General features: G+C 36.8%; 1 pseudogene; it reads left to right on the top strand.

Moving 5' to 3' along the window:
* Positions 1-17,588, top strand: part of LOC149996052 (ribosome biogenesis protein NSA2 homolog pseudogene) — a 56,530-nt pseudogene extending 38,942 nt beyond the window's left edge.
* The last annotated feature ends 6,073 nt before the right edge of the window (positions 17,589-23,661 follow it).

The raw sequence follows: 23,661 nt of genomic DNA, 5'->3' as shown, positions 1-23,661 counted from the left end.
CCCTATGTCTTTTAATTGGAGCATTTAATGCATTTACATTTAAGGTTATTACCGATAAGTACTTATTCACTGTCATTTTTCCCCTTTGTACTTGTGTTCTTCTCTGTCTCTCTCTGTTTCTTTATCTTCTTAGAGCAGACCCTTTAGCATCTCTTGCATTGCTGGTTTGGTGGAGATGTATTCTTTTAGCCTTCTTTTGTCTTGGAAGCTCCTTATTTCACCCTCCATTTTGAATGAGAGTTTTGCTGGGTATAGTATTCTAGGTTGTAGACCTTTGTTTTTCATTGCTTGGAATATTTTTTGCCATTCCCTTCTGGCTTGTAGTGTTTCTGCTGAGAAATCTGATGATAGCCTTATTGGAGTACCCTTGTATGTTATTAGTTGTTTTTCTCTTGCTGCTTTTAGGATCCTCTCTTTGTCTTTGAATGTTGCCATTTTAATTATGATGTGTCTTGAGGTGGGCCTGTTGGGGTTCATCTTCATTGGGACCCTCTGTGCTTCCTGGACTTGCGTGACTCTTTCTCTCGTCATGTTAGGGAAGTTTTCTGTCATTAGTTTTTCAAAGAGGTTTTCTATCCCTTGCTCTTCTTCTTCTCCTTCTGGAATTCCTATGATACGGATATTATTACGTTTCATGTTGTCCTGCAGCTGTCTTAGAACCTCTTCAGTCTTGTTCAGTCTTTTTTCATTTTGTTGCATTGTCTGGGAGTTTTTGTGTAGGTTGTCCTCCAGCTCGCTGATCCGATCTTCTGCTTCCTCTAGCCTGCTTTTAATTCCTTCTACTGTGTTCTTCAATTCAGAGATCGTATTCTTCATTTCCTCCTGGCTCTTATTGATAGCTTCTATGTCCTTTTTCATGCTCACGTAATTTTCTGTGAGTTCCTTGTAGTTTTTCTGGAGTTCTTTGAAGTTTCCGCTGAGCTCATTCAGCTTCTCCATAATCCATGTTTTGAATTCCATATCTGATAGTTCGCTCCCCTCTATTTCATTTAGCACTCTTTCTGGGGATTCTACCTTTCCTTTTGATGGGAGGTTGTTTCTCTGTCTCCCCATTTTTTTGACTCCTATTGTTTGTTGGTGCTTCCTAGAATGATCTGCACTTCCTGGATCTGCCTCTGGTGGTGTCAGATCATGTACCAGTCTGGCCCTAGGCAGCCTGTTGGAGACTTCCAGGGATCTACTGCTGTTGTCTGTCTTCTTTGATTGTTAATCTGCTCAATCTGTGATTAGCTGTCAGGCTTAAGGACTGTGGGTGTGGCAGCTTAATTCCCGTCGGCAGGGCTTTTGCTTCCCCTCAGGCTGACGCCACTTGGAGGGGAATGGTCTACCCGCAGTACTGGGGATGAGTCAGCACTGGGACCCAGTCGGCTGCTCCTCCAGTTCTTCCCTCAAAGCCACCGTGCCAAACTCTCCCCAAGTGTCTCCAGTCCTCTCTGCCTTCCCTCTGCTTGAGCCCAGGGTAAGTGGTGGCCAAAATATTTTCGTATGTGATCCACTTAAGAGCTCTTTTTCTCCTGCTGTTTCTCTCCGGCTAGCAAGAAACCCTGTGGCTTTTCGCTTTTCACAGCTGATACTGTTTTACTTTCCACTCTGTTGCTGTAGGCTGGGAAGCCCAGCTGGGGGTTTAGACCCTGCCCTTCTCAGGGGGAATCCCCGGCTGCTGAGCTGTTTCTCAGTCCCTTCAGCTGCCACCCATGTGAGCCCAGCCAGCCCTTCCGCGTCTCCGCACTCCCTACCGGTCACGTTGTGATGTAGCGGCCTTTTCTGTCTCTCCGTGGTTATAAGACTTCTTTCCAGCTAGTGTTCGTTGGTTGTTCCAGATGATTTCTCCAAAATTAAGTTGTAAACCCAGACTGGTCCTGGGAGGAGGTTAGTGTAGCTTCCATTTACTCCTCCGCCATCTTGGATCTTCTCGCTTTGTCTTTTTTTATGCTGGTGTAGTTCTCCGTAAGTTTCCTGTAATTTTCTTGGAGCTGTTCGTAATTTCCTTGTAGGTTGTCATAGTTGTTTATGAGGTTGTCAAGTATATTGAGCTTCTTCACCACCATTGTTTTGAATTCCATGTCTGACATTTGGACTATGTCTATTCCATCTACCTCTCTTTATGGGGATTTCTCTTTTCTTTTTATTGAGAGGTTGTTTCTGCATCCTACCATGTTGGATTCTTTTGGTTTGTTTTTGTTTTTTGGATTTGTCTGCTTTGACTTCCCACCTTTGTGGTATGAGATTCTTTATAGAAGATCTGGGGTTTCAGTGGTGCAGTCTCTTTGATCTCCTGAGCCTGATGTTCTTGGGATACCCTTTATGTCATTTGTTTATGCTGTCTGGTTATATTTCAGATGCTCTTTGGTAGGATCTTCCCTCTGGCTAGTTGATTGAGAGTCATTCTACCCACTTTATCTTGAGTTCTTTTGTGGATATGCTGTTGAAAACATAAACACACAGCCCAGGCAGGAAACCTACACCCTAAAAAATTTCCCACACCCTCTATCCCGCTATCATCAGCCAATGAGCCAGTATTAATAAAAATGTAAAGAGATTAGAGCTTTTATACTATAGGAAAAATATATAAGAGTTGTTTTTAAAGAGGAAAAATATGACTTTTGAGAGAGGGATGATAGATTATGATAGATTAATAATAGTAGCAAGTAGTGTTGAGACTATGCAAGACAGTAGGTAATATTTACATTGTATGTTAATAATAATAAAAGAAAAAAGGGAAGAATGCAGAGTATAATAAGAAAGTGGAATTGTATAGTATTAGATTAATATCATAGTTATATTCTATTTATTTAGTGTGAAAGGGAGGCTAAACTAGACAGAAAAACAAATAAACAAAAATTAAAGAGGAAGGATGAGAAGGAGAGATGGTATGAAACAAATTAAAGAAATAGTTTTTAAAGAAAAAATTTTTTAAGAAAGTAAAAATTAAAATTAAAATAAGAAATTAAAAAAATTAAAATTCAATAAAATACAAATAAAAAAACTAAAATAGAAATAAAAATTAAAAAAATATATAAAAGAAAAGTTTTTACTCAGTTCAGCCTTTGTGTGTCATCTTCCTTTTCTGAATCCACAGCTCGTCTATTGAGATAGGCCAAAGGTTCCTGTTTCTTGTAACAGCGTTGTGTGCCCACGTTGGCCAGCGCTCCTTTGGCCCACGGTGGCCAGCCCTCCTTTGTCGTCTTTTGGAGCCAGCCAGGGTGCTTGTGCATGCACGCACCTTGCACGCAAGGTGGCCTTCACGCAGCTTCAGGCCTGCCAAACTGCACCCTGGGAATTGGTCTCTCGCCCCTTGGGACGAGTCCCCAGACACTTGTGCACAGTGGAAGTGAGCGTCTGTGAGTCGCTGCTGTCCGCTGTTTCCGTGCCACAGCCACCCGCTGTTCCTGCACCCTCCTTGGTGGGCATGAGCAGAGACTGAGCAAGTGGTCTGTACTGAACCTGGTGCCCACTGGAGCTGGCCAGGGTGTCTGGATATGGTCTGCATGCCCATAGGGCCCTCCCTGCACCTGTAGGGCACTGATCTTATGTCTTTTGGGGTGTGTCCAAGAGGCATCTGGACACGGGCCCCACGTACCTGGGCCAGTGAATGAGGGCATTTCCCTGTGCGTGCCTGTGCAACTCACGGGGAGGGTTGGGGAGTGGGCGAGCGCACTTCTGCGCCTGAGCTCCTCAAGAATGTCCTATCACCCCCGACCTTTCCTCCCCTCTCCGTCATTCACAAGAGAAAAATATAAAGGAAAATTATGTTCTCAGATGCACAGCAGTACGCTGTTTCTTGTTTTTCAGCACCAGATGCTACCTGGCTCAGTCCTGGCTCTGCCAGCAGGCAGAGATTCGCTCTCCTCCTGATTCCTCTCTGGGGAAGCCTGTGGTCACCAAAAAGCCTTTGTGTATTTCCAGCCGCAGCTCGGGGAGCCACCCCAGTCAGAAACCCCATTTCATCCCCTTTTCCTTCACTATTTTCACCAAACAGGTCATTCCCAGATGATTTTCTCTAATCCAGCAGTACCAAGGCTTGACTCCTGCCAGTGTCCAGCTGCTCACTGAGATGTTCTGTCTGCAATTAGTCCAAACTATAGACGGGTCTCAGGAGCCAGAAAGCACAGCCTCCCCTCACTCCTCTGCCATCATCCTAACCGGGTCAATCATATACTTTAAAAGGCATTACCCCCAATATTTGTAGTACAGAAATGCATAGTTATAATAATCTTATTGACTATATTTTCTTTATAATACTTTACATCCCTATGACTTTTGTAACTGCCAACCTGTACTTTTTAATACCTTCACCTTTTTCACCCAGTCCTCCCACCCCAACTTCTCTGGAAACCATCAGTCTGTTCTCTGTATCTGTGAGTCTGTTTATTTATATTGTTCTTTAGATTCCACATATAAATAAGATCATATGGTATTTTTACTTTTCTGACTGACTTAGTTCACTTAGCAAAATGCCCTCTAGGATTATCATCCTGTCAAAAATGGTAAAATTTCATTTCTAAAGCCACACTCTTAACCACTACCATTCCATTTTTTTCATGAAACATATTACAGTAGTTTAAGACTAGATAGAGATAAAATATTAGGGCAATTGGTTATTATTGAAATGTATCATAACCAAATGTGCTGGAAATGGCAACTGTGTGTAGTATGGTTTGAATCATCAAGTTATGGACAGTTTATCACTGCAGAACTCTTTGTCAGGAGGTGGAGAGGAGGTCACCATGGGCAATGCCAATCCATGGAACAAAGTACACAGAAGCCTGGGAACTAAAGAGAGAATGATATTGCTGCAAGAATAGATGGACACACATAGGAGGAGGATGTGAATTTCCAAAGCTGAACAGGTGTTAAATGGAGAATTTATTTGGTTGGGGAAGATTGTGTCCAGAGAATGAATATTGGATGGTGGTCTGCATCAAGGCTAATCTCTTCCACCTAGAGTTTAAGTTCCTGTCTCCTGAAATTTTCCTCTTGATTAAAAAAAATCATATATACTTAAGGCATACGACATAATTTGTTGTACATATACATACTGAAGTAATTGCTGCATTCAAGTTAATTAACATATTCATCTCTTCACATAGTTATCATTTGTATATGCATGTGCAGTGAGAGCACCTGTAATCTACTCTATTTTTTAATTGTATTTTTTCTATTACAATTTATCCCCCTTATATCCTCTTCCACCTCCACCCATTGCCCTTATACCCCCCTGCATGCCACAATCACCACACTGTTGTTTTTGTCCATGAGTCCTTTTTCTCTTTTTGCTCCATACCTCCATGGTCTAAACCCCCACCCAGAGCTGTCAGCTGGTTCTCCATCTGTGAAACTGTCTCTATTTTGCTTGTTAGCTCTGTCTGTTCATTAGATGGAATCTACTCTCTAGAACATTTCAGTATTTAATGGGTGAGAGACAAAGGTTTGGCTTATAATTTTACATGACATAAAATAGGCTGAATAAGAGGAAGGGAAGGTATGAACTTAGTTATGAATTATATGGAAGAAGATAAGCCCATAAATGTGAAAGGCAGGATACAGGACAGTGATTTTCAACCCATGTGCCACAAGAAATTTTTAATATATGTAATACCTGACTATTTAGTCAGGGCACTGACTTCTTGTCCCTTAGATTGTCAAATTAGAAAATGAGAACAGTCAACACAATAATAGCCATCTGTTGTGAATGCCCAGTTTTGAACCACAAATATATAGGTCATATAATAAGAGTTGCATCTTATTGGTTATGTTGCATAATAAGGTTGCATGTGATCAATTAATTATTTGTAACATAAATTCTTATATACAAGTATAGGCACTTAATTTATTATAAAGTCACTTTGGAGCAAAAAGGCTAGGTAATTACTATTATTATTTTTTTGTAAATAAAAATCATACCTATTTTTGTTAGATAGGCAAAAAATATATTTTTTGGTGTGCCACAGAATTTTAGTAATTAGTTTATGTGTGCCATGAGATGGAAAAGGTTGAACATTGTGATACAGAATGATAGAAAATTTTGTGTGAGTCCTCATATGTAGGAGATGAGACAGAGAGTTGAAGGTAGAGATACTACTTTGCATCCACCACTTTCAACATCTTACATTCGAGTTATTGTATCTAATTTGATGGTATACTTGGCTCTTCTACTAACTCCTTGTGCCAATTAGGACAGTAACTCAGCTTTAACCCACTCTACAGTAATCTGTGATTCTGAAGATTGAACTGCCAATCATATTTTGTTTTTTCCAGTTGTCTTCCTGAAATGCTCTGCTAATAATGAGGCCCTGAAGGGATACAGAAGATTGGAAAGAAAAGAGGAAACTTGTTCCATCCTCCTTTAGTCAGTGTAATCCTAGCAATGTGTCTTCATTTTAGCAGTAGCAATTCATTCTAGTAAATAGTAGTTGATCCAATTTAAATTATTTCCAATATTTACAAAACCAGCCTCATTATACCCCATCAGAGATACCAGAACAAGCCAACTATTCTAACAGCATCATGAGTTTAAAAATATCAGTACAGGCCTAGTGGCATCCTCTATGTAGCAGTCTGAGTTTTTTGACTTTGCATACTTTAACATCCTTTGAGCTAGTTAATGCAAACAAAGTTGAATTTATTGGAAAACTCAAAAAAGAGACTGATCTAGACAATAATTATACTTTTTACTCTTACTAAAGATTAATAGACAGAAATCAATTTTTCTAATTAATACCAGGCAAGTTATCATGAAATTCTGTACAAAAAAAAAAGGCATACTTATAACAAAGAAACTAATATGGCTAATAAAATCATACTGTTTAAATCTTGAGTTTGTTAATGATGTCATACTTTTGTAGAGTAAGCCACAAAAGTATTAATGAAAATATACATGAACACATTTCTAAACTTCTAAATTCCATTTCTAAAAATTTCCTTTCTAAAAATTCAGAAATATTGGAGGGATACTGTGTGCATATCCACCAGGGAAGTTATCAGGTTTAATAGGTATGGAATCCATGAAGTACTCAGAACTCCTGAGGGGAACCATCCTGCATAAGCATGGGTTATCACTGTTATAAAATAGAAAATGTTCCTGGGTATGTGGTTAGACTACTAAGAAACTGAGTATAAAGATGCAGTAAAAGAAAAAAAAATGAGAAAAAAAGGAAGAAAAAGATTAAAGAATGTTAACCAAAAAAAAAGAAAAAGAAAAAAAATGCTGTTATAAGAATTAGTTAGAACCTGAAGTGAAAAGACAGACATTTTATAGGTTACTAATTGGACGCTGATCATTCCCTTATGATCTCTTCTGGTGCCTGTACAAATGGGCTGGTAATCTAATGAGGGTCATATTTCTCATAACATATCAAACATCCTACCCTACGACACTGCCAAAAATACCACAGAAAAGAATGGCCCTTCTCATAGTACCCCAGATGGATAATATAATAAAAATATTCTTCCAATTATTTTAGGGTCTTAAAAAGAAAAGAAGATACAGCTTAAGTTGCATTCTGAAAAGGAGTAAAGCTGTCAGGAAAGCTTTTTTTGAATGGGTTGGTCATTTCTAGTAAAGATTCTTTGAAGAAAACTTTTCTCACCTATTTAAAATAATATACTAAAGGGAAGATAGAAGACTTACCTCCTTATATCATAGTAGCAGTGGAAGAAATACAGTGGAAATTTGTGAAGTAATTTAAAATCTTGAAATACTCAGACGGAAGGCACAGGTAAATACAGAAATACTGAACTCAATTTTGCACTGGCATCAAAAGTACTTATAAGTTTTCTTCAGATGACTGTTAGAGGGCAAGGTACTAAGTGCGTTCCTTCCTAATTTTTATCTCCAGGAACAGACAACCTTGGATCTTCAGCAGCTTCTCATAACAAGTCTATGCAAATGCCTTCTTGCAGTGAGTGGTAGACTATCAATGACTAAGGAAAAGAATTGAACATGTGGAATGTGCTGCATGATGCAGATGATTACTCCTGTCTTGTCTGACTTCCTTTAGCATGTAAACAAGGATATGTTTAGTAATCAAGATGAGATGGAATCCTTTTTATTTACTTAGAACTATCTTCTGAAAGGAGTCAATATCAACCTCTTGCCCACAGAAAGGGATCTCTTGAAAATTATTAAAATCTACCTGAGCACAAAGGCTTCTTCGGTTTGTGTGAAATCTGTGTCATTTATTTATTCCAATGTATTACTCTTTGTTATGAAACTACCCTTGGTTGTGTGTTTCTGACCATTGGTCTTATTTAACATTTATATTGCACTTCTATTTTAACAAAAGTATGCTTCAGTCATTTTTACTAATTATTCCTCACAGTACCCTGGTGAAATAGAACAGCATTGTCATAGTTATTTCATAGAAGAAGAACAAAATCAAGCAGAGCTTAGTAGGATTTCAATTTTTAATTGATACACTTAGAATTAAGGAATATGCTTTCAAATGTTCATTGTTTCATCAGGTATGCCAATAAGTGTTTGGAAAAAGAAATGAAGGATTCGGATGCACTTAACTCAATAAACTTAGGATTTGTGTTTGTTGCCTTTCAATACAACAAACATATATGTTTGTAAAATAATTTGTTTAGAAGCTTACAAAATATCCTTAATACACAAGCATATGCATACATTCAAATATTAAGCTAACAATCTATTCTTAGTAAGAGAAGAGGTGAATGGATCGTTTTCTATGTTTGTTGCAGGATTGTATTCCAATCTCTCTTTTTTTCCAGGACATAAATATCTCCCCAAGAAGAGGACATACTCATCACTTTTTGCAAGTTGTTTATTTGCCTTCTGCAGCTGCTTCTGCATTGATATATAAGGTTGACATGTATGCCTGTTTTGCCCTAATCAAGATTCAGTAGTTACAACAGATTCAGGCACAGCTTACCCCCTTAAAACCAGTTACATTCACACTATTTACCAAAAGATCACTTAATTGAGGTACCATATTTTTCACTCCATAAGATGCACCTGACTGTAAGATGCACCTAGGTTTAGAAGAGGGAAACAAGAAAATAAAATTCTGAACTAAATGGTATACTAAAATATTTAATAAAATATAACAGAATAATATTTCAATCATGTAAAGAGCAGTCAGCAGCAGTATTAAGAACTATCCGTCATCGTCGGCAGCCGTCCATCTCGAGAGACGATGGTGTAGCTTCTTAAGAGTCTATCTGCACCGCCGAGAATGGTTGTGCAGTCCGACTCGGGAGTGACACGGTATCTGTCTCCTCCCGTGTTGAATCGACATCTTACGATGACGCTGGAGTGTCCTCTCCAGTGAAGCTGAAGAACTATCATCACCATCATTAACAAATGAGGAGAGACTTTAAGGTTCAAGTACTCTTCTAGTTTTCTGGAAACCCCCAAAACTCATCATTGCTAGTGTCAGAATTTATGAAGCTCAGTTGCTCACAATCACTGATATCACTTTCTTCACTATCTTCATATATGATACTGTCTTCAGTTCCATCTAAGGCATTGCTAATGCCACAGTTTTTGAATGACCGTCCAACAGTTTCATCCTTCACTGAGTGTCATGATGTTTCCACCCATTCACAAATTTGAGTGATAGTGGGCCTTTTCATTTGTCCAGTAGGGGTCAGATTATGATTACCAGCAGCCATCCATTGGTTCCACTCTTCTTGCATACAGACTTTAAATGCCTTATTGATGAAAACTTTGAGAGGTTGTAGCTGACTGGTAAGACCCCCATGAATTATAGCTATATGAGTCTTCACTTCTTTAAAGCTCTTTTTTGTAGTTTCACTAATATGTGCTCTAAACTGGTTAAGCACGAATAAGGCAGGTTTTTTCAGAAGCCCTCCAGGACATCTGGACCACACTTTTTCAACCCATACTCTCATTCCATTTTTATTCCTCCATCCTTTTTCATTAACATGCACAATTGCTCATGGAATCACTTCTTTTGGAAAGTATTTCCTTTGGAAAACTAACATTGTTGGCAATTTGGTGCTTGTCTGCATAACAGGACAACACAACCATGTAATGGGTTCTCTCATGTCCTGAGCTTTTCAAGGCTATGGTCTTGGCACCTTTCAGATCACTGTCCTACACGGCACAAACCACCTCATCCTCCTGCATAAATAGACCATTTTTCTGGATCCACAGAGTGGCACTAAGATGGTGTGAAGCCAGGACATTATAGAAAAGGAACTAAGGGATTAAAAAGTACCTCCAACGTTCCGAAAGCTCCACTTCCCTCTCACTGTGCATTTTATGACAAAGAGATGAGCTTTTTAAATTTTTAATGCTCTAACTGGGCTGCCAAGAGAGAAGTTGGGTTTTTGGATGGTTGGAGGTACTCTTTAAGGTGGAGCCTTTAATAATAGGCATTGAGGGAGTTAAAAGTATTACTAGTTGTAACAGTCACTAAGAGTATCACTATCCTAGTTACAGGTTCTGGCAGACTACCCCCAGTGCCTATTAATCCTCTCAGTGCCTGTGTTAATACTAGAATAGTGGCCCCACCATAACTCCCTTTATATACTATAAACTTCAGCATTTATGGCTGCTCACCCAGTTACTGCTGGCCTCCTCACACAGAAATCTTGTATGTGCTGGAAACAGTGTGGAGGTAGACAAGACAGCTGTAGCATCTAATAGAGCCAGTAGCCAGCCAAGAACATGTTACTTCAGCCCTACCCATCTGCCTCTTGTGATTGGCAGAGCTTAAGACACAGTGATTGGTGATTGGAAGCAGTCCTACTGACATAGACCCCACCCAGTGTCAAAGACAATTGGCAATTGGCAATTGGCCTCATATCCATTATTAGCCTCAGTTTATTCGACAGGTAAGCGGTTGTAGCTAAGAGTGTCAGGTGGCTCTCTGCACTCTTCCAGGTCCTGGGTGATGGTCAGAGGCAGATGGCAACTGACCAGATGCCCTGAGACTCAGCAGTAAAGTGGAACATTTAAGCATCCCCAGGGGTTTCACGTAGGCCCACCACTTTCTCTTCTAACAGCTGTCACCACCACTGACAGGTCAGGTAATACACGTCATGGTCTGTGATGCAATATTTGCTCCATAACCAGAAGTGGATTTAATGGTGGGCACACTGGACACACTGGGCATGCGCCCTGGGCCCTGACTTTTGAAGGGCCCTGCAAAACCCTAACTTTATACTTATTTCTAATGACACCAACTTTTGTTTCATATGTGTAATTTTAATTATGTACAAGTTGCAAACTTGTGGGGCCCTTCAGAAGTTGGGGCCCAGGGCACATGCCCAGTGCACCCGCCACTAAATTCTCCTCTACATAAGATGCACAGATGTTTCTTCTCACATTGGGGGAAAAACACTGTGTCTTATGGAACATAAAAAATACTGTAATTAATTCCATTTGTTATTTTGTTGTTACAACTGTGTGTAAGTTTATATAGTTGGTTTCTTAGTCTCTGAATTATAGTTCATTCCAAGTAATTAAAAAAAAAGTCCTGCTAAAACTCATTATATGAAAGAAACATTGTAGATGGTGTGGATAAGGTAGCAAGTCTAACTGAGTTCTCAAATAGTTGATATATAATGATATTTTCCCTGGGATCATTAAATATCTCTCTCTGGTTTTACAAATCTTTAGGCATCTCATGCTTATCACTGAAACTTAATATGCCCCCTTAAAAATGTTGGTTTCACTTTAGACTCACATTCTCATCCCATGTAGACCAGGCTATGGCTTCGTCACTCTGGTGGAGTAGGGAGTGTAGTCTACTCTCCCATGCTTCCTACCCATTCTTTCTCTCATTTACTTTGAGGTATGTTGAGGTTGGTATGAGAAAAATCTTGTAAAAAAAAAAAAAAAGGCTTACTTTGGTAATTCTTTGTCATAATGGATGTTTCCTTGTGTAAACAAATGTCCTTTGTTTGGGATGGAGGTTGCTATCCCCATTTGTTGACCCCCACTGTTGACCCAGCTCATTCCCAGAGGGTATATGGAGCTTAGTGGAGATGTCGGCAGTCTCTGTTTGTATACCGCAGAATCTCAATCAACTTTCCTAACTATTTATGGTCCCATGTCTTCCATATAATTTTTAGCTGGCAGCATTGAGTTAAAGTCTTCTGATGAGATCACAGCAAGGCCAGTTCCCAACCTGGTTGGCCTCAATCTGCCTTTTACTGCCTCGGTGTCATCTCTTGGAAACTCCAGGGATTCCATGCCTTCTCTCCCCTGGTCTGACCACAAGCAATCTCTCCTCAGTTCTCTCTTCCATGCTCATGTAGCAAACAGAGAGTAGGAAACCCTAACTGCCCAACAGAAATTCAACAGGGGAACAAATTCCCTCCTTCAAGAATTTTCAAATTTTCCAGCAGCTCTCTTAATAATTCTTTGTTAGTTTTCTGGGTAAAGAGTAGAGTAACTTTCCCAAACAATGCACTTTGCCCAAAGGCAATGTCTTTTCACACTTACTGATGCTTATCTCTCTCTTTGGGAATGACTTGCATGCCAATTTGCCCTTACTGCCTTGAGGTCTCACAGAGAAGTTCATTATGTTTAATTCTGCTTTTGGAAATTTAGTTCTCAAGTGTTCAGTAGCTTGCAGAGCTTGAATTAGGGAGTGAGGCAGTGTTAAGAAGTGTGCTAATACAGTTCTTCACTTTGTCTTGTTACATATAAATAAGACACACAGCATGCCCCAACTAATAGGGAAGCCAGAGCATATAACCTGGAGGGTTATAAATAGAGTATGATAACATACCAAAGGGAGCATAATTATTTGTGAAGAAGTAAGTCTGGAGAGCAGCATGGAGAAGTAGATAATCAAATGATGAACTAAAGAATGAACAAAACTGTAAAAAAAGTAGCTCCATGGCTTATTTCTCCAGAGAAGGTAGTGACTTTTAAAAATATCATGCCAATTTTTATGCTTTCCCACTGTCAAAGAAAAGCTATTCACCAGAGAAATTGAAACAAAATGACTTTATTCAACACTATTACAATAATGGGGAAACTGAATTCAAATTCAAAGTATTGGAGGGTTTATAATCACTGCGTGAGCTAGTGAAAGGTACTAGGGGACAGTAGGGGGAGGGGAGATTTGATTAGTGGCATGTGTTTAGCATATCCTGGTATTCCTGTATTTGCATGTAATTTTCTCTGTGGTTAGGACACTGGAATTTGCTAATTGTATCCTATCCTATGTTAGTCTGTATATGAACCCTAGCCTAAGTTAGGCTCCTACCAGTTTACAAAGACAAGGATATAGATAGCATATGCTATTTCCTTCAAGGCTTACATTTCAATAGATGGTTCCTAGGTCTTTGAGAGAAACATTTCCTGGATTGTAAAATTGGCAAGAGATAGGAAGAAAACTTATGCATACATCTCAAAGGGGCTGAGAAAGAATTTGCAATTGCAATTTTTTAAGTCACTTCTCTAAAAGGGAAATCAGGAGCCTAGAGTCAGGAAAAAAAAAACCCAAATACAGTTAGTCAAGCTAAGGAGAATGTTAAGATCATCTTAATCAACACTGTTTGTGGGAGAGAAGATGAATGTTGGTCAATAGATTTAACTATAAGGGGGTGAGGGGAGCAGACTGTTATTATTAACTTTCCAGAAAACAAAAAAATAGCCTATGAAGGTTGCTACATTTTTATGTTAAGAGCAAGGCCAACATAATAATAGTGTTTCACATGGTTCATGGAGCAGAAGGCTGTCATATTTATTTAAATAAATGGACAGTGTCTCATATGTTAGGGCAGTTAAGAATTCTAGTTATAGAATCAGACTGACTTTAGTTAAAAAGCTGTCCTTAAAATTAATTTATTATAAAATCTAGAAAATGTACTTAATGTATCTACTATAAATGATTATACCTATCTCATTAATGTATTGAAATAACTAAATGAAATGTCTTAAAGGACATTTTCTATGCAGTGTTTTCTCAGCATATGAGGGATATTCAAAAAAGGGTGGGTATTTTATGAGTCACCTAAATGAGGTGTCAGCCGCTAATTGGTCTATTGCCTAAAGTTAGTTTCATTTTCTCATCTCAAACCCAGTAAATAAGCACACTATATGTTGCACTCTTCTTTTTTTTTTTTTTTTTTTTTATTTTGGTTTTTCAATTACAGTTGTCCCCTTTTCCCCCAATTTCTCTCCCCCACCCAGCCCACCCCCTCTCCCGCAATCATATCCCTCCCCGCTGTCCATGTCCATGAGTCCTTCATACCGGCTCTTTAATTAAACCCTTCCCTTACTTATCCCCCTTCTCTCCCTCTCCCCTCCCCCCTATTGACTGCTACTCTGCTTTTTGTTCTATTTAGTTCCTTTGTCTGTGTTGTTCTTTAGTTTCCTGTATTAGGTGATATCATATGGTATTTTTCTTTCTTTGCCTGGCTTATTTCACTAAGCATAATTCTCTCTAGTTCCATCCATGTTGTTGCAAATGGTAGGAGTTCCTTCTTTCTTTCTGCTACATAGTATTCCATTGTGTAAATGTACCACAGTTTTTTGATCCACTCATCTACAGATGGGCACTTAGGTTGTTTCCAGCACTTAGCTATTGTAAACAGTGCTGCTATGAACATAGGGGTGCATAAGTTCTTTTGAATTGTTGTTTCAAGATTCTTCGGGTATAATCCTAGTAGTGGAGTCGCTGGTTCAAAAGGCAGTTCCATTTTTAATCTTTTGAGGTAATTCCATACTGTTCTCCATAGTGGTTGCACCAGTCTGCATTCCCACCAACAGTGCAGTAGGGTTCCCGTTTCTCCACATCCTCGCCAGCACTTGTTGCTTGTTGATTTGTTGATGATGGCCATTCTGACTGGTGTAAGGTGGTATCTCATTGTGGTTTTTATTTGCATCTCCCTGATGGCTAATGATGTTGAGCATTTTTTCATGTGTCTATGGACCTTCTGTATGTCCTCTTCGGAGAAGTGTTTGTTCAGGTCCCTTGCCCATTTTTTAATTGGGTTGTTTGTTTTCTTGATGTTGAGTCGTATCAGCTCTTTATATATTTTGGATATCAGTCCCCTGTCTGTGATGTCATTGGCAAATATGTTTTCCCATATGGTTGGTTTCCTTTTCAATTTGCTGTTGTTTTCTTTTGCTGAGCAGAAACTCTTCAGTTTGATGTAATCCCATTTATTTATTTTTTCCTTTATTTCTCTTGCTTTAGGAGATGTATCCGTGAAGAGATTGTTACGTGAGATATCTGATATTTTCTTGCCTATACAGAAATCACTTTAATTGCTTCTTGGTTATTATTGTTTATATTTTAAGTTCACATATAATTTGTCAAGTGATAATTATCACAGGTAGAAATAACCTTAAGTGGATTTACTCCAAGTAATAGAAAGACTTTTCTTCTTCTTTAGAATACTCTATCATTCCTTTAGCTTTTTCAAATGTTATTTGAATAGTTATTTTTATCAAAGCTTTATATGTTCTTATTACCTTACTACTCTGAATTTTTAGGGAAGTTGTAATAATATATAAGCACTAAAGGCTTTAAAAGTGAAAATCAGTAAAGAACAGAGTTAAAATAATTTCTTTAAAAAAAAAAATTCCAAACTTCCTTAGGCCACCAACAGAAGAGATTTTTCTCCAAAATAAGAGTCCTGCTACTACTCTAAGAGCCCTTTGACAAATAAGAAAGAATATTCTGTATTTCTCTTTTGCCTGAAATGCTAATCATTATGAAAAACTACTACTGATGGCCTCAGCAGGAAAGATGCCAAAAAACCTTTCAGCCCAGAAAGTAGGGCTGTAACCCTTGGTCAATTACTGAAAACCCAGCATTGACTAAAACATGAGTACAAATATAACCTGTATGCAATGCCTAAAATTATGTTTTTATTTAATTCTTACAGAGCAAGACATGATTTTATAAATACTGTGTTCTCAGTTCTTTTTGATGGACTTATATGATATTGCCAAAAAGAAAGATTGATATTTGCTACAGAATGTATATTTATGTCCTCTTAAAATTCATGTGTTGAAATCCTAACCCCTAATATATTAGGCCAAAGGCTTTTGGAAGATAGTGAGGTCATGAGGGTGGAGGTCCCATGAGTGAAATTAGTTCCTTTATAAAAGATACCACAAAAAGAGCCATATCCCTTCTGATTTGTGGGGATATGGCAACAAGATGGCCATCTATAAACCAGAAAGTGAACCCTCCTATATACTGAATCTGCTGGTGCCTTGATCTTGAACTTCCCAGTGTTCAAAACTATGAGAATTACTTTCTGCTGTTTATAACCCACAGTCTATTGTACTTTTGTAATAGTAGGCAAAAAGGACTAAGAGAGTATTATTGTTACCATTTTCAAGATGAGGAAAGGTAGTCCCAAGATTAATATGAAATTGGAGGTGATTGGTATCCATACTTCTAAAATTTTTCAACAAATGTTAAGAAAGAACAGAAAACACGTCAGTAAATCTATGACTGAGGGAAGGGGTGATTTTGGAAGAGGGGACAGAGTATGCCCTGTATATGGGTAATGTGTTTCAAATCAAATGAGAGAGTCAATGAAGGAAGAATTGTTTTCTCTTTATATAGAGAAAGCCAATTTGCTGATGCTATGAGAAGATACAGACCTTTGTTTGATGGTCCTGTCAATTAATAAATTAAAAAATTTAACAGATGTTTTTCTCCTCTGTGATTCAAAAAGAAAAAAAAAATCAGCTTCATTTTTTTTTCTCAGAACCTTCAGAAAAATATCAGTTAGCTGCCGTGTGTTGCATGTAGTCAGTCAGTGGGTCTCTGGGACCCAGAATTTGAGAGTCCCTTCTGGCCAGGGTCACTCCACCCACCCAGCACCTCAGAGGCTATAATCATGCCACAAAACAAATATACTAGTTACATCACAAGCATCGTTTGAATTACAATGAGAAAGAGAAAGATGGGAAGTGAAGAGGTTCATGAATGTTCAAAGAGGGCAAAAGAGATGATTGGTCTGACGGCTAAGCTCTACCATAAACAGTCATCTGAGAAAATACAAATGAAAAAGACTATCAAGATGCATGAAAAGAGAAATACCAAACAAAAGCATGAGTAGCCTTCACAAGGAGCAGTACTGGCATGTCTGCTGGACAGAAAGGGACAGTTTCAAGCTAGAGCACTCTCCAGTATGATTAAACACAATCAAAATTAAAAAGTGAGGGGCTGGGAGGAATGGGAAGTCCTTCTGCCCAAAGTTCATGCCCAGGCGAAAACAGGTATTAAAAGTTATCCCAACAAAATTGAGAAAGAAGAAATCATGGAAGAGGAAAGTTAGTTACTAAAGTCAGCTTTGTTGAAAATGGCTTTACTCAAAAACCACCTAAATATGAAAGATTAATTAGGTCAATGGGATTACATTTCGAGAAGCCTCATGTAACAGATTCTGAAATGAAAGCCATCTTTTGCCTGCTAATACTTTATATAAAGAAGAATCCGTCATCTCTACTTTATACAACTTTGGGTGTTATTACCAAAGGTACTGTCATTGACATGATTGTGTGTGAGGTGAGACTTGTGACAAAAGGAGGCGAGGTTACCTGGGAAAAATATGCCCAGGTTACCAACAATCTGGAAAATGATGGTTGTGTAAATGCAGTATTATTGGTTTGACAGCAATTTCATATAAAATTCCTTTATAATTATGGAAGACTATGCACCAATCAGGAAAACTGCTGTGATGTTTCTGAATACTATCACACAGCTTATATGTCTGCAGTCATCAAGAGAACTATTTATTTGCCCTGTCTGTGTAGTTCAGTTAGTTAGAGAGTCATCTGTGCACCAAAGAATTGCAGGTTTGATGAATGGTCAGGGCACATATGGGAAGCAATTGACCAATGTTTCTCTCTTACATCAATGTTCCTCTATCTCAAATCAATAAAAACATCCTCAGATGAGAATTAAAAATGTATATATCAATTAAAAATAAAGATTAAAATATGTTCGAATGTAGGCAGGAAGGAAATATTCTAAGTTACTATTGTTGATTATCAACAAATAGCTCTCTACAAGTAAAAACAATAACAAAAAATATTCCCAAATACCTAAGATAAAAATATAATAATCACAATAATTAACTTGATTAAATGTATAAGTCTGAAGATATTAAAATTTGTTATTTTTCTATCTGATACAATCAAATACTAAAACTAAAATGCCTGCTATTATAAGCACTTTATAATTCAAAAAGCTGAGCCTAAGTAACGTCCATAGAAATTATGAGTGGAGAAATCCCAAAGTATAAAAGCCTTTGAATGATTTTCTTTACAATTAAGAAAATATACCTCACATAACCATCCAGTCTGGAAAAACCTCCAACAAGGAGAGTATTCACGAAACTTGTCATGAACAGGGATGCTTACTGCTGCGAAACTTGCAAAAAGTGAATTATAATAATGTAGCTGCTGGCAATTTAGCTTAGTCAGAGTCACTGAAAATATATACATAATATTAAAATTTTGATGTCTGTTCTTGTGTCAGAAATAAAAATTACAAGAAAAAAAGAATCCATTGTCATGACAAAAACCATAAGACCACACAAAACGGTGGAGACAGTACAAGCTTATCTTCTGGAAATGTTTTCTTAACATTCTAGCTAAAATTCATTGAAAATGTGATTCTTCTATATTTTAAAATAGTCTTTTTCCAGTTTAAATTAGGGAAAATTCTTTTCTTTCTAGGCAAGGATTCTCTTTGCAAGAAGCTATACAACTTCATGAAGATGCAATCTGAGTCAGATTAGAGGGCAAATCTACATTTCATAATAATTTATTCTTTTATTTATAGTCATAGTACCTGGATACAACTATTAGTTTGTTTATTTACTCACTTTAGAGGCAAGTGAGAGAGCATGACCTGGGGATGCAATTACAAAGACATCTATAATATTACTCTCATTTTATGATATAGAAAAATTCATAGAAATCAACAAAACAAAAATGAGTTAAGCACTACTCTTTAGCTCCCTATACCCATATTAATACTATACTTAATACTATATTAAAGTATCTTTGATAAGGTTTTCTTGCTTCATGTCTAAGTATGATATTTCACTTTTATACTTTACTATGTTGCTGACATTTGGGAATTTGTTATTAATCTATCTTTGTAACCTTTGACTTAATGTCATCATAATCAAAACCCGGATTGAGTGAAAATTAACAAAACGAAAATGGAAGTCCATTGGGGAATATATATCACACTTGACCCAGAAATTCTACATGTAAAATTTTATCCCACAGTCATTGAATTTTTATTTCTAAAGCAAAATATAGGAAGCTCTAAATATGTATAAAGATGGGCTAATCAATTATAATTACAAAGTGAAAAATTACACACTCAGAAAATAATAAGGCTGCTTATTTATGTGATAATAGGAAATATCTCTAAGATATACTGTTATTAAAATAAGGCACCAAACATTGTATAGAATATTATGTAAAAATATGAAGATATGTATACATATCTCTGAAAAAATGCAGATTTTTTTTAGTATGTTCAAAGGAACTAGGTAGATGAGGAAATAGTAGGAGCAATAGTTTTCAGGGTATGTGCTTCCTTATATATTGAATATTTAAGATTTTCCATTATATGAATGTAGTATTGGGCAAGATAAGGTTAACTCAGCTGTCCTGAATTGCTCACACTATACATTTTAAAGAAGTATCTGTTTTCAGGCTGGGCCTTTGGTAGACTCCCAGAGATAACCTCATAACCCTTGGTATATTCTACCTGAGAAGAATGATTTTGTATGATTGATGCATTAAATCACACTGTATTTATAATAAATACCTTTTTTTATGCCTGAGGCATCAAGTCATGATCTACCAATTAGACCAGATAAGATCATCCTAAGAGTGTGATGTATGGTTAATACCTGGTTTTCCTCTGAGGAAGTGGAATATGAGAAGACTGGAGTGTAAGTAGCTAAGGGCCATCATGTAAACAGTAGGTGCTAAGGATTGTATGAGCTTCTGTGGTTGGCAACATTTCTCAAATATTGTCATATATTATTGGTGGGAGAATTTAGCATGTCCTCAGGTGACTGGGAGAGGACACAACTGAAAGCTTGCACATAGTTTTTCTAGTCTTTACCCCAACTGACTTTTTTCTTTGCTCATTTTAATATGTACCCTTTCACTGTAATATACTGCAACCCTGAGTATAACAGGATTCTGTGAGCCCTTGTAGCAAATCGGTGTATCTCAGGATGGTCCTAGGGAACCCTGACACAATTGCATATTCACAAAATCAAAGTAAAACATTTTGAAGTTTAAATAGCCTTTATTAGAGTCAAGTCAACCAGCAACTAAAGTTTATTATTATGCTAAGCAAAATAAGCCAGTCAGAGAAAAACAAATACCATGTGATCTTACTTTTATGTGGAATCTAATGAGCAAAATAAACTGACAAACAAAATAAAACCAAAGGCATGGATATAAGTAGGGACCCAATAAAAACAGAAATTAACTTCTGGAGGGTGGGCCCCTTGTATTACAGGCTTCCTCCACTAGGTGAGTCTTCTGGGGACACATCTGTATCAGTGTACCAGCTGGCATTGTTGTGAGAGGCTGTGTTCAGATTCAGTAAATTTTTTTTCTGAAGACTCAATGTGTTTGCCTCTTTCATGATGGGTGATTTACAAGTTAACCTGCCCATACCACACTATGTGTTCAGCAGTTTTTGACTAAAAAGGGCATGAACCCCCAAACCCCCACCCTCCCTATTCACCTGATATCACCCCAAGCAACATTTTTGTTTGTTTCCCTGGGTGAAAAAAATCTTCAAAAGGAAACTTTTTGCCAATGTGGAAGAGGTGAAAAAAAATTGCAGAAGCACTGAAAGGCATCAAAATTGATGAGTTCAAAAAGTGTTCTGAGCAGTAGAAAAAACATCTTAACAGGTGTATTGCATCAAATGGAGAGTACTTTGAAGGTGACTAAAATTTAAACATGTAAGAATAAATACACAATTTTGTATTAGTAAATTTCTTTTTTTTAGGTCTCCCCTTATACATGGAATACACTGACAGATCTCAGATGGAAGGGGCATGGGGCAAATTAGTCAAATAACATATATGCATATATTCATAGCTCATGGACACAAACAACATTGTGGTGAATGCCAGGGAGTGGGAGGCAGGGTTGGCTGAAGAGGGCCAAGGGGAGAAAATGGGGCACATCTGTAATACTGTCAACAATAAATAAACAAATAAACAAACATATTATCTGATGAGAAAGTATGACATGTTTCCCTCTCTGCTTTGTACTTATCCAAAATGTCTACATTTAAGATTAAAATTCCCCCAGGTTAAAAAATTTTTTAAAAGAGTTCATTGAACTCTTACTGTCACCAAGTTCTGTGCTGTTAATTACAAGAAATACTGGAATAAAGCCCTTGTCAAGTTTACTGGCAAATTAAAGGTATGAAACTAACAGTGAAATTATTCATTTATAACACAAAGAGTTATGGTTATTTCATATATAAAGTGGATCAGAGGCTGTGAATTTCTGGAGTTTAAAAATTACTATTAAGAAAAATAATAAAGTATTGTTTAATGAAAATAATTGTTTCTTACTGAATATCTACTATGCTCTGTTACTGGTGCAACTTGTTTTACTTACATTTTCTCTAAAGCACTTCAAGGTAAACACAGTCCTATTTTACAGATGAGGAAGCGGAGGCCCAGAGAGCCTAAGATCAAAATCATGCATTTAAAAAGTGGTAAAAAATTCTTCTACTTTATATTTGCCAGTGTAATATACATATAATATAGGCATGTAATAGTACATGAGTACATTGTCTAAAATTTCAAGCTTTCCAAGTGAAGAATTCTCAGGTTTAGAGATACTAAGTAACACTCAGCTAGGAAGACCCAGGCCCAGAATATGAACCCCTGTGTATGGAACCTGATTACTTTTCATCCCATTCTGTACAAGTCACACGAAACTACATAGTCTCTCTAAAACAGAATACAGTTATACAATTGTAAAGAAATAACAATTAAATTATTTTTAAAGTTTCACAAAAATAAAATGTTACCAAAACCATACCTGACCTTTAAAAGAATTTTTAAATATACTTTATATATCTTTAAAATAGACTAATTATGAAGGAAGAAACTGTTAGAGTAGTAAGCTTTAAGTAGTATGAATATATATGTATATAAAAATTCTAACACTTCCCAAAAATTAAATATAGATGTCTGTTACAACCAAGAGAAAGTGAAGCAACTGTAGCATTCCCTAGTTTCAATTAAAAATAAATGAGGAATTCCAGATTATATACTTCTCAGATTGAATCCTTATCCTTGAAATATCTTTTAGAACTTTGAATGAATTGCTATATGTTACAAGTAATCACAGAAACAGTTAAAAGTTGTCAAATTGCATTAATAGTGCATATATGGCAACATCATAGTTATTGACGTAGGTATTAATTTCCAAGCAATTTCTACAAATCCCTGAGATGGAAGCTAAATACAGCTCTGTTTGATGATCCCATCATTGCATTGTTATTAAAGAATCCAACAGAAATTTAGAGTACTAACTAAATTAAACACATTAAAAGCTTATCGGAATCTCCAAATTATAGTATTTGAAGACTCAAGAAGTCAGAAACACAAAGAGAGTTATATTTAACTGATTTTAAAGGAAAAAAAAAAAACAACAACACAGCTGGAATTTATCATAAGACATAGTGTTCATAATACAGAACAGTAGTTTTCACTAGTATCTATCAAAGTATTCTAAGGAAGTTTCAACTAAAAGACAAAGAACATTTATTTCCCTTAGGACATTACTGTATTAAAAATAAGGTGGCTTTTATTTTTAATTGGAAGGAATGAAGAACTGCTTGAATCTTGCCATACTTTATAAATAATAAGCAAATATTACCCCCAAAGGAGAGTCAGATGCAAATATTCTCTCAAGAGGAGATTAGTGAAACACATGCATCTTATGATAAAAATGGTACTGAGAAAAACGATGAGATAACTCTCTGATCCATCAAAATATTTATAAAAGATAATATATGAATTCAGGATTACAAAACTAGTAGATCAAAGCTGTGGGATTGAAATTGTATCACATGCTGGGACCTGACATACACTAAAGTAGAGCCATTGGAAGTATGCATGGAAGCTGAGTTAATGCTTATAGATAGCTTGCCTTGAATCTTAAAAAAAAAAAAATAGCATAAGTAAGGCAAGAAACATTTCCTTCCTTCCATTACATTTTGTTCGAACTTTACAATAAAAGAATATCTGAATATTTTGGAGTAATAGAAGCAACTCAGTGGGTTCACTGAAGTGTACTCAGCATGAAGAAAAAACAGATGATTATGTAGGATTAAAACATTTTTTAAAGAGACTTCAAAATTAGTTTTAAAAATTTTATTGATACTTACTGCAGTTTTGTAGTTTTATAATTTTCTTACAAAATTTATGATATAACACTTTCAATTCAAATAAAGAGAAAATTTTCTGATTTCTTTATAAATGTTTTTAAATAAGAAAACAAAACATTATTTTCTGGGGAAATAAAAATAAATAAATTTATGGCCAAGATAGAAGTGTAGACAGACATGCTGTGTCTCCCTCCACAACTAAGAAGGAATATAACTACCTAAAAACTAGAAATAACCAAAAGTTTCATAAAACCAAACTGCATGGAAGTCCAAAAAA

This window comes from Furipterus horrens, unplaced genomic scaffold (genome assembly GCF_987537825.1).
Source record: "Furipterus horrens unplaced genomic scaffold, mFurHor1.1.pri manual_scaffold_12, whole genome shotgun sequence".
Taxonomy (NCBI): domain Eukaryota; kingdom Metazoa; phylum Chordata; class Mammalia; order Chiroptera; family Furipteridae; genus Furipterus; species Furipterus horrens.
This window is presented reverse-complemented; position numbering and strand designations above follow the sequence as displayed.